This window comes from Temnothorax nylanderi, unplaced genomic scaffold (genome assembly GCF_030848795.1).
Source record: "Temnothorax nylanderi isolate EJ_2023f unplaced genomic scaffold, tnyl_v1.0 TNYL_tig0285_pilon, whole genome shotgun sequence".
Lineage (NCBI taxonomy): Eukaryota > Metazoa > Arthropoda > Insecta > Hymenoptera > Formicidae > Temnothorax > Temnothorax nylanderi.
In genome coordinates, this window is record NW_027249347.1 from 97,417 (window position 1) to 110,612 (window position 13,196).

At 37.9% G+C, this 13,196-nt stretch overlaps 1 long non-coding RNA gene across 1 annotated transcript in view; it reads left to right on the plus strand.

Annotated features, from left to right (window-relative positions):
• Positions 1-13,196, plus strand: part of LOC139780583 (uncharacterized) — a 98,366-nt gene that overhangs the window by 72,629 nt on the left and 12,541 nt on the right. The window contains exon 2 of the long non-coding RNA XR_011720278.1: positions 5,842-6,044. This is a non-coding gene — a long non-coding RNA (uncharacterized lncRNA). The remainder of the gene's footprint in view (positions 1-5,841; positions 6,045-13,196) is intronic.

Consider the following 13,196-nt stretch of genomic DNA (forward strand, 5'->3'; position numbering starts at 1 on the left):
GATTCTTTCATACATATTTTTTGCTGTCCACCTTTTATCAATTAGCGAATTAGGATCTCTCATTGGCAATGAAATCAAACGAACATTGAACTTTCTTCTCAGCTGCGAGAAAAAGGACTACTCTCTCTTTTTGCGATAGAAATTACGCCTCCTTCTAAAAATCCCCCGTTTTTCTTTCATATCTTCCTGACTCCACTGTTAAATTCAGCCCGTCGATCGTGTTGCGAGTTTATGAGCAATTATTTCACATTCCGCGAACGCGTTCGCGGTACTTTATAGGCGCTCACGCGGCTAATTGATAATTACACCGTTCGGTTCGCGCCAAAGGTTCCCGCTGTCCGCGTGGAAATTGGCCTTCTTTATGTTTGCGTCGCTATACTATGTCGGAGGATTCGTTCACGCTGAAGGCCTTGATGATGGGTTGGGAAATTGCTTCTCGATCCCGTTGCACCGGCTCATGCGACACCGCGTGCATCTCAAAGCGCGTCGGACGGTATTTGCCTATGTATTTATGACTTTTACGTGTCGTCGCGTTAAATTTCTCTAATGAGAGCAGACAGCGAGCCGGGATTTCCGCCAGGAAAGCTGCGTCCTTTTGCGGCAGATTTATTTGCTGATTAAGTTTAGATTAATCCAACTTTTTCAAGGCTACAGAACGTTTGAATGAATAATGATAATTTCAAGAAACACGCATTTATATATAGACGCACGTACAGTATTCTTATTTAATGTTATTTATTAATTTAATGCTAATGGTTGGTTGGATATTAATTAACGATCTTTCGATAATAATGGTCTTTTGAAAGTATATACGCGACATAATTCTGAGGGTTATTAATTTAAACATTTAACTTTCTCTATTAGCGTATGAATATAGGTGGTACAGATATCTGTATACTCAATTTATTATACTCAGTCTGTTTTCTCTTTCAACAAACGTTTAATCAAATGACCGTTTCCCGCATGAGTTTAAAGCTTCACATCCATTAAGCTTATAATTGTGTGATTGTCACAATGAACAATAATACGTATATATATATATATATACGTATGAACGAAATATTCAATGTTGGTGCGAACTATCGAGCGTGTGCAAAATTTCAATTTGTATCGCGTATTCGGCGTAATTAATATGCAGAATGGCAATGAAAACTTGGTTTTGTATATTTTACGTATAATAAATTATTACAATAATTTTGTCGAAGGAGAGAGAGAAACGTCGGTTCTTACACAGAAAATTAAACGTTAGAAATTACGTTACGTACATTAAGAAAGCGGATTCAATCAATTTTCTTGTCTTAAAGACAAGCTGTCGATTTTGCTGTCGAAAAATGGTTCTTCGCGAATAGCGCGTTACGTTATTCCGCACACTATCAACATATAATTTATATGGTATCAGACGTTTCAATATTAGATTTCAATAAACACATTAATTTGGGATCAAATGGACTAGCTCTGCGATTAGTAAATTCGTTGTCCATAATGAGTTTAAACAGTAACATTTAAGCTATTTTGCGTTGAATTCTAGTAAAGGCCCTTTAAACCCCTGCGCGTTTCTAATTCACAAACTATATTTGCCGTGGATAATGACACATGGGATGCAGCATCGAAGCAATTGAAAACGACCAATTTAGTGTCCAATTTACACGTTTAATTAGGTCCATTGCGACACTAATGAGCAGGAACATTCGTATAATTGAAAGTGAAGTGGATCCCATTTGTCGTGTTCGGTATTTTCATCTCGTTACGATATTTTCTGTTTTGTTCTCGATATAACAGATTTTCTAATGTTACATATAAATGTATATGCTTCTTCTGTCTGTTATCGCTTCTATTATTGTCCAAATGGAATATAATTTATAATACGAATAAAGTACAGATGAAGAGGATTGAAGTCGTGTCGCGTTGCAAATAATTTAATGCAGCTTTAAAATATCTTACTGCAATGTATTTTCAAGTTGCCACTTTAAGTATAGAATATACATTTATAAGACAAATGTACCAATGCCGGGACACTTAAGTCCTATGTCTAGACACTTTTATCATTTTAGTTTTTAAATAAGAATAACGTGAATTAAAATCAAAGATGAAAATATAATACAAAAGAAATATTTTTATCTTTGATTCTTTGATTTTAATTCGCGTTATAACTTATTTACTCAAGGACTAAAATGATAAAAATGTCCAGACATAGGTATTATACGTGTCCAAGCATTGGTGCATTTACCTTAATATAATTTTATTTTGCTATTTTTTGGATAACACGTTCTTTATGCTGTCATCATTTAGAAGTTTAAAATCGAAACGATAAATGAATACAATAAAAGTAATATTTAGAAAGAAAGTTGCATTTTATTCAACAACATCTCTCGTGAATTTATTCGTTGCTGCATTTACCTTTTCTGTCGTTGACTCGATATCGTCATATATCGCTGTGCCGCCGTCGCCGCTTGTCGAGCGGAAATGAAATTGAAGGAAATGGACGAGAATAAGATCGTTTTGGTTCGGCGAATTACTTAAGAGTGAAATGGCACGGACGTCGGGGTCGGGGAGATGCATCGAAGTCGCACGAAAGGCAGTTGCGAAACAGTAAGGTGGAAGGAAAAACCTGAGCAATCGGGTGAACGGAGAGAGGTGTTCTCCAAAGAAGAACGCCGAAAGGAAGGAAACTTACGGTGAGAGGAAGGGCAAGAGAACGATTGAGTTTAAATCGATCGGAAAGATTAGAGATGACGAGACACGGCAGAAAGAACCCGGGTCGAAGGGAGAGTGGTACTGGGAAGGAGGGGGAGGTCCTGGCAGGAGAAATCAATTTCGAATTAAAGTACCCACGATGGATTTGCCTCTTCGCCTCTGTTCTCTCTGTTCCTCATTTTACGTCGGTTATATAGAATGTCATCGCGGGCATTGAACGCTTTTTCTGTTTAGTGATCGATGCTAAAGGCCAAACGTAGAAGAATGCCGTCAGTTTTAATGGCGACTCATGGATGGTTTTCGAGTAATAAGCTATTGAAAATGAAGCGTTTCTCTCGCGTTTCTCTACAAACTTTCTCTACAAACTTTAACTATGCAAATTGAAAACAACAACTTGTTCTTTGAATTCCAAAAGAATGTTACCTGAACGGAGTTTTAATTTACGCACATGGTACTGAGATATTCAAAATAAAAGAGTTGCGAGAAAAGGTGATTACGCGAGGAATGGTTAAAAATTGATAAAAATACAACATAATTATACGCAATATTCCGCGGTGCTTTCCAACTTCGATTTTCCAATATTCTCGCAGGCCGTTTGCAAATATTTTTCCATGGCATTTTCGCTTTTGTAAATAAAATGGTTGTTTAGACGAATATTCCGATTGAAAAATAAGTATTTTATCGGATTGAATTCTTAATTTAAGCTTGAGAAACTTGGAGCGATATTGACTCTCAAATTGCATCGTCTGAAACTGCAGCGTTCTAGCAGTATCGAGTATCGTATATAAGGCAAAGTAGATACGTGGCACGTTCGACTATACGTGAATGTTAGAGATTTTAGTGCCAGGGAGAGGGGGAGAGAGAGAGAGAGAGAGAGAGAGAGAGAGAGAGAGAGAGAGAGAGAGAGAGAGAGAGAGAGAGAGAGAGAGAGGAGAGAGGAGAAGTGCATACGTTGCGTATATGACGTAAAAAATATGGAGAAAAAATCTTTTTATAGGACGCACACGTGACCGGAGTGCCTGGAGTATATTTGAAAAGAGTCCAAACTCTGGCAAACGCGATAACGCACGAGGCGGAAAGAGGAAAACTCAGTTTATTTTAGTGTTTATTTCAGCGCCGCTTTTTAAAAAATTTTTCGCGAATAAATCGCCGATGATGTAACCCGAGTTTTGAGCACGCGCTATACGCGAGTTAGATATACAAAAAAATCAAGAGAATTGCATATTGCAAGAGTCCCAAGTGCTCTTTGTCAGATATCATAGTTTATATCATGAAGGTACGATAAAAGTCTGTTCGTAAAAGTCTGTTTTCCTCAACAATTAATGAATCCGTTCGTAAGAACTCTTTGTAATTAATTATGCAGAAACAGTTTGCGAAATGTATAGATTTTTTAAGTAAAAATTCGATAGCGCAAAAGTGAAATGCTAAGAGTAATAACAAATAATTTTAATTTAATCGATGCACAATGGTAAAATTCGTGAAATGAATGAAGAACGAAGAAAAAGGATTCTGAGAAATTATCGGGATAAACGATTTATATATCGGAAACTTGCAATTTATGTATGCATGGCTATTATTAACACATGAAGAAGTCTGGTTAGAACAATTGATAGAAGAAACGAGTTGAAAGAGTTAGTCGTGGAACATTAAGCTAACTAATCAAAACGTGCATAAATTTTCTCATAAAATCTGTATCAAGTAGTGTATTAAGTGATGTGTAACGTAATGAATGCGTTTCATAATTGTTTCGTAATATCGCTTTAATCTAATACATTTTGCGATCTATATATAGCAGAAATTTACGATTACATCGAAATCGATAAAGTTATTTAAACGAATATAAATTAATAGTATTTCGCAGCCTAGATATCGTGCCTTTCTCAGCAAAATATTAATTAATTATAAATTAAACGTGTTAAAGTAATCTATCAAACTTTTTACATTTTGCAACAAATATCATTTGACGTACGTTGACATACTTGAAGATGCATTCGATATGCAATTCACGTTGAAACATCTCGAATTAAATGGCTCTTTAAGTCCTCTCTGCTTTGCCATCTTTTTGCGTCAGTAAAGTGCTCTTGTCGCAGACGGTATATCTGATGTTCAGGTATTCCATTATAATAATACGCTTCGTCGCCTTTCAATTCACAGTTCGCTTTTAAAAAGGTTCCGCGACCGGCTGTACGCCGGTAGTCGCAAAAACACGGTTTATCACGAAGTAGATTAATGTTTTCGACTCTCATTTAGGTCAGAACGCTGTTAGCTTATTCTGATGTAATGCCATGATGTACAATCCGCCTCTTGTGTACTCCGGCTAACGTCCATGAAAAAGATTACACACGGCCCTTGTGTTATATTATGTTGATTCTAACGCAGTAAACGGTAATGGAATGTCGGGAATAATACTGCACTCACTGAAATATTTTGAATTATACTCTTCCCATTTGCAGTCCGAGATTATTTTAACATAATAAAAAGTCATACATTAAAAGCAAATTACTATAAATTAATAATATTTATAGTAATAAAGAAACGGACGTTTCTACCGTAATCGTATACAAAGAATGACATATAGGTACTTTAATAAAGAATGATACGCATAATTAATTTGCATTTTTGCACAGCGCAAATATAGGGCGATGTAAGATATGTATTGAAGTAATATGTAAATATCTGGATTGTTAAAGTTATATGGATTTAAAGTGTAAAATTAATTGTGTTTATCGTATATAGAAATCTAATAAAGTTTTGAGATTTTTAAACACTTTTCTGTGTGTATTTCTTCACACAACATATTCTAAAATTATATTCCGATGCAAACGCAGTCACAATTGATAATTCTATGATCAATATTTGTTTTTTTCTACGCTGTGATAAAAATTAACATTGTGAAAGATAGGATATTTTTTGGAAAATATCTTTTGTCTTAAAAACATTCTGATGAATAATCTTTCACAACACGCTTTCCTAAAACAACAGCAATCCACAACGAGATACTTTTGTTTGCCTGTAAGTTGCATCTACGTTTTCTTGAATAAAAACTGAATGCATTACTGCGTTTCGAGTTCACTTGACGCTCAGACGTACTCTGATGAATTAGATTACCTACATAGAATTTGTCGTGTTATTGAGCTTTCTTTGCAGGCGCGCTGAGCTGTCCGAACTAGGCGATTATCATCTCGAACTCATGGAGCAAGATCCAAAACCCGGAAAACAAGAGTGGTCACCGGATTCCACATCGTACCGACAGTTTCTACACACAGGTCGTCGTACAACGCCCGTGGTCCATTCGTCTCTACTAGCATTGTTTTCCCGAACAATACGGACAATGCGAACAACTGCCTGAGGTTCGTACGACAAGCGTTCTCTCGCAGCGCAGCTCAAATTCTCCTTAATGTTAAGGTATAACACGCTGTTAATTACGCACCGGGTCAAAAGTTATTAACGACGGTACGACAAGAGAAGATTCGTCCTCGTTTCTGGGAAACAGTCTCAGTTCTCTTTCTCTCTCATTGCGCTTTTATATAACTCAGTTATATAATACTCAGTTAAGCTGAGTTATATAAAAGCGCGATGAACTGCTTCCGAAAATGAGGAAGAATCCCTTTTTACTAATTCATTACATAATTAACGGTATAGTATAAAAAAATTGAGTTACGTTGCGGAAAGTTACACTTACGTAACTCCGAAAAATAAACGTAATATAACATAATCTACAAAATCCTAATTATATTATTAATAGCAAGATGTATTTATTAATTTATATTGCACTGTTTTATTATATATATATATATATATATATATATATATATAATATAATATAAATTTTATATATTAATAAATACATATTATAAGATTAATATAAAGACGCTAATACATAACATAAAATTCATAATACATGTTTATTGTATAAAAATTGCATAAAAATTTAATTTTAAAACCGAGAACATTAAGAGATGCATTAAAATAACTTATTGCATTTATTACCGTTTTGAGCTGCTTAAAACGGCCAGTGTTTAAATTTTTATGGCGGTATTTATATTTTAATATCATGTACGACGCACGTGCATGCTTAAAAAAAAAGATGTTTGCATTATGCAGCGTAGCACGATGGTCATTAAAACGGGGGACATAAAATGCGGCGTAACGCTTCGCGAATACACGAAGAGGAGCCTCTTATCCCAATGTAATCGCTCTATCATAATCAGTCCCGCATTTTCCACCCTCGTCGTTAATGACGACGAATCGCGATCTTGGCTCCGGCTTCTTTCACGATAAACCGGGAAATGGTCCAATGAAAATATTTATAATTTTCCAGAAGAAGAACTCTGCCTAGCTATTCCATCAGAAGTCTCGCAATATGGCACATAATTAAGTTACGTTGCCGGTGTGCTCCGACTGCGTAAAGAGCGGCATCTTGCCAGCTCGTTATGAAGTCATGATGTTTTCCTTCAAGAAAAAGATGAAACTCGCGGAAATGGCACGAGAGCACGCAAACTCGTAGGAAATGGAAAATGCATCGCCCCATGCACGTGTTGACAAGACAGGGGAAAGAGAATGATATTCTAAGATCTCATTTCGTTTTTAATATCCTATGAGCTTCTTACATCACGCTTAATACACATAACGATACGTTAATTCTGCGTTATAAACTTAATTGGTTATAACGTAGTATAGTGAGAATGCAGATAAAAACGAGAGGTTTCATGAAAATTTCGTTTCAAGAGAAATCTTTGCAATAATTTCATTCGCGATAAAAATAATTTACTGGCAATGTGATATCCTACATGAAATTATAGTACATATTTATAGAAATGACAGCTAATGTGTATATGCAAAAATTTAAATATTATTGCATATAATAGTTATAATTTTTGCATAGAAAATATATACAGATTATGATACCCGCTAATTTAACGAAACTAAAGGGGACACATTTTTGTAAATTATTTTAAAAAATATTTTTATTCTCTATTATGTGTGAAATAAGTTTAATTTACTTGGATAATTAGGATAAATAAAAAGAGAGCACACATCTTAAAAAATGTCCCTAATATGAAAAGTAAAAATAAGCGGTAAATAAGAGGTTCATATTAAACGCATCGTCATGTTTAACTATGACAAAAGATCAGTATCGTTACACAGTTTGTATAAAGAGAACTTTTTGTTAATGGATGTTTACAACCTGAGCTTCACACAGTTCAAAGAAGTATAATGAAATACTTGACATAATGTACAACAGTGTTTTCTTTTATTAATATTTATTTACAAAAGTTTAAAATTGCCGGAGTAAATGTAACAATATAGTTTATTAATTATTCATATTTATCAGAAAAGATACTTAGTTTTATAATGAATGTTAAATTGTATTAAATTTAAATGTAGTATGAAAAAAAGGATTTATATATTATCAGTAGAGTCTTGTCTCTTGCCTAATAAAAAAAGAACCTATTATTCTTTTGTTTATATTTTTATATGTATAATATACAGACGAAAGCTAAACAGGTCTATTATATCTTGATCAAAGAGGACTGATTAAATTCTACATAATTAATGTTTGGGTAATCAGGACCGGCCGCGGCGCGATGAATTCATTCGAATCATTCGATTATTCCAACTGGAGGCAGTCGAATAGTACTGCATGCGGCAGGGATATCTTGCTGGATTTCCGCTTTTATTTCGTTAATAGAAATCATGGGTACACATTTCTCCGTAAAATCTCTTTCAATTTGTCCATACCACGTGGAATTACACGGAATTATGGAATGTATACATAACTGCGTGTGAGTGAAAAGGGGAAAAAGGGGATAATAATCTCACGCAACAACGCTATGCAATATGGCATAACAATACACATCGGTGCATCGATATCAATATATTTGATCGATAAGCTTCATGCTATTAGAAGTAAAACGAGAAGACTATAATCCATAAGTCGGACAACACGCGGCGCTGATAGAAATTGACGGCAGCGCGATTGGATATCTCCATCCCTCCCGTACCCTGCGCCATAAACGAACGTTCGATTAAACATTTTTAATTGCTTTCCTTCAATTAGCGGATTGTACAGGCGTCACGTGCAAGGCGTTCCGAACTCGCTCTCAGGCTGGCCTGGTCCAAGGCTATCGCTCCATGTATTCCCGCCATCCCTTTTTCCGTCATTTCTCTCCCGTTTCATACATTCCCCGTCCTTTCTTTCCCACTCTCTCGAGCGCACACGTTCGCACGTATACACGCGCACGACATGCACTCTCCCAGTTTTCCTCTTCTCGCCTATTCCACAGATTATTCGGGTTAATCCGCCATTTCCACCGACCAACTTCTCCCTCCGACTCCCATCCCGAGTTGGCCCTCAACACCCGATTTCTGATTGACTTTTCGCCCTCGTGCGCGCTGACCGGCTCGCTCGCCGACCCCATTTTCAGCCTCGCGCCAGGCAGCAGCGTTTCGACGTCGTAAAACGGGACGACTATTATCGATAATGAAATACTGAACTGCTGTGTCCACTCCGATGGTAATTATCACTAATTACGACATTCGACGACCCACGAGAAAATATCGCGATCGTCGAGTTCGTGCGCGGAACTTAAACTCATTAGCGGAGTCGTGTTAGTTTAATCAAATTTTGCGACTCATGCCGTTTCTACCGTGCGCTCGCCATTTGACGACTTTTTCGAAAACCATAGTCGCTCGTTGCCGATTTGTTTAGCAATCTGCGGCAACACAGCACTCCGGTAATTGAGTTCCAAGTGACATCATTGCCTGATTGCATGGACTGTGCGTATTCGTTCAAAATTTGTTGAACTTCCCAGTTATCGTTTAGTTTAGATAGTCGCGGAATGAAGTGATATTGCACGAGTGAGAAAAACTTTGCGTCGCAGTGGAAGGCAGAAGAAAGCTCCCGAAATTATTTGATATTATGTAAAGTAACGTATAACTTGCAAAAGTGTTTCAACTTCTTCGAAATTTCTGTGATTAATCTCTTAAACGCGATGCGTTCTTTACATATCATTTTACTTTGCTGCAGAGATTTTGTTTTGTATTTTATTTATCTTCCATATTTTATTAAACATGCAAAAAACTTATCATCTTTTTTACATAGCGATACTTAAAATGGAACCAGCTACCCAAGAATCAAAAATCCCAGCGAAACGTAATCACAAGCTGTGAGCATTTTATTAATTTTCTGATATCGATATCGTCTTTTCGCTTGTACAAATATTTGCAATGAAAACGCGTTTGTTTTTCCAAGTATCACCCACTCTTCGAGAAGCTTTTTAACTCGCTGAATAAACAACGATGAAAATAAAGCTTTGTTATCCCGGGAATCACCGCTAATTACCGGGGCACGTAATCGGCGGTGGCTGGATTACCGCCGTTATTTTTCGCGCGATCGTTCCGTTTACGAACAATGCAAGCTCGCGTAAACACTGCGTTTTCGGCATGCTAACGGCGAGACACCGTTTCATCGATTCGCGCGGCGTTCACGCCGACGAATCGACACGTTTCGAGTGCTACTTGTTTCCAATTAGCCATTGTCTGCCGAGCACAGTCATCGAACGTAAGAGGCGTTCTCTCGTCGCCCTTGAACAAATCGACACGGCCACGTTATCGCTCTGCAATTGTCGTTTCTGGTCGTCTCTAATTTCGAAGCAGCTCTAACAGCGCCTATTCTTCGTTCTCGCGCACTGCTGCACGAGCGCGACCGCTAATTAAAGGTATACGCAAACACGTCCTATGTAGATCCGAATTCATGTCGCTATTACCTCGCGAGAACTATGAGATTGAAACAAAAGCACTCTAATCATGCGAATGCGCGGTCGCTTTACACATACTACCACTATGGTGTTATATCTACTAATGCTAAAATGTATGGATCTGTGTGTTGCAGCTCCGATTTCACGAGATCATTTCTATCTATCTAACTACGATGCGTGCGCGTGTTTATTCACCTTAATAGCGACGTATTAGCAAAACCGATTGTTCGTAGATTTGAATTATAATTAAATTATTCGTCAGATTTCCTGGTAGCACTGTAAGAGTCGCCCTAAATTAGATATTTCAAGGAAAAATTGATACCAAGATTATTTTATTAATTCTAATTTTGTGTGGGTACGTCAATCCGAAAGTCTTCTATAATCTTTAATATTAACACAGCTATACATTCAACAACTCTGACTTTGATTAGAACATTATTTCGTGCGAGTAACATACTTTGATCATTTTTTTAGCATTTTTAATTATTCTGCACGACATTTGAGATCGTATAATTGGAAAAGTAGCGGCATAAATCTGTATTGTTTTCGGCGTGTTTTACGTCGCCATAATGAAGAGCTGTCAAGTAGTTGGACAAGTTGCCAGATTACCTAGTTAAACACAAATTCGCGATCTTTTACTGCCTCAATTTTAATATCCATTAAATATTATATAATTATAGTCGATTAAACTTGGTGCAGTTGGAATACCGAAATAAATAAAAATCCGACACGAAATACGTCCATGATGAATCGTCTTAAAACCGCCGGAGTTACCCCATCACATATTTTCTTATATAATATTAAATGGACGCATTTGGAGCTTGAGGATCCGCCGCGTTTTACGAGGAAAAGGTAAGCTCGGTGACTTTAATAACTTCGTTCGCGTATCTTTACTGTCATGTAAAAAAGTACGAAAGTTCCATTTTACGAGGTGATGTTTAAAACGCGCGTTGCGTGAAACTCGTCCCCCTTGGCCATTTCTCTGATATAAATCGGCGATTACGTGCACGCAGAAACGCGTTCATGACTGAGAAACAACATATCTCTGCTGGCTGTTGAAACTTTGTCCCCCTCTGAATGTTCAAACTACGCGCAATTTGGGAGAGTTATTCCCCAAATCTAAAATGCGGTAGCTGATAACGCGTTGAATTTTTTCGAATAAGAGCGTCAAGAATATAAATATCTATACGAGTAAAGGAGTTCAAATATGAACAAGTAATGTACGTTAATTTATAATAATAAATACAAATTAATAACGAAATAATATATAAAATAACAAAAGCGTGTAAAACATGAATAACAGTCTATGATAATAATTAGATATGCTATGTATTAATGTCAACTATCGAGAATTGCCTTTGGATTCATTCCAAAAAGACGTTAGTCTCGGTATCGGAATAGTGTTTATGTTGCAAGTTTGATAAGATCCGGGCCCTTCAGCTGTTCGTCCTGTCAGGTTCACAGGGAAGCCTCAGAAGCGATTGATCGACAGATCACAAGTGCATTCCTGGTAAGCAGGCCTTCGCAACGCAGTAAAATGCCTATCAGACGAGCTTCTCTGTGCAACTAGCTAATCACAAGTTCTATTGCGGCGAGATCTACACCGTCAGCAGGAACTATCTCTCGTAACACAGCTAAGATTCTGGCGGATCATTTTACGGGTCACTGCAGACTAAGCTGTTCGCTATGCAGGGTAGGGTCACATATAGTACGCAACCTGTCTGGGAAGTGGAAAACCGGAAACGTTCATCCAGCTCCTGTTTCATCGACCTTTCCCCTTCTCTCTCTATCTCTCTATCTCTCTATATCTTTTCTGTCTATCTATTTCAGGTGGAGAACAGTTCACTGTTCTCCTTCTAATTAAACCGTTTCAACCAGGAAGGACAAAGGATTAATCCTCAGCAACGTTTCCTTCTTTAAAAGATGACTCTGTATACGAACAATAATGGAGTATATGGATCACAAATTATTGCGTAATCGCTGCAATCAACTACGAGCAGGCTACACATTGCTATGCAAAGTGATCGCGTTACTGAGTAAATCGTGACTGAGAAGCTACAATAGATATTTGAAATTAGTATTGGATTTGCAGCAGGTGCGCCGGTAATAACAATAATAACTCATGAAATAGCACGTTAATAAGCTAAGAGTTGGTACACTTTTTTAAGAAAAGGGAAACTAGATTTCCGCATAGGACGAAAGCGAGAAAGGAGCAGCGCGAACGTTGGGACAAGATTGCTTCGGACAATAGCAGGATAATCCGATGCGGACTAATAGCTACGCCCGCTCTTACGTACAAACGTCGTGGTTGCGCATTGCTTTAACACCTCCCCCGCCCTTCGCGTCATTTACAACCCCGAACCGTGTGCGCGCGTCCGCGCGCGTGTACACACCCTTAACGCCGACTGGGCTTTTCATTACGCAGCGTGATTGATGACGGTCCATCGTCCTGCGATATTATTTTGAGTAGGTGCGCGCCTGGCCTAGACTGGGTGCCCGCAGCAAGACCCATTATCTGTCGGTCCTTTCGCCCTTCGACCTCGACGGCCGCCACCAACATCCCCCGTCCCTCTCTCGTCGTCGTCCTCGTTTCAGCGGTCCGCTATCGCGCACGCCCGCCTTTCGTACCCAAACCCTTTTGTTCGACGTGGCCCGACGGCGCTGCTAATGGAAAGCACTTTTAACCGATGCTAATGGAAACGTGCGCCACCGAGTTATCTCGTCGATGCCGACGCGGGGAGA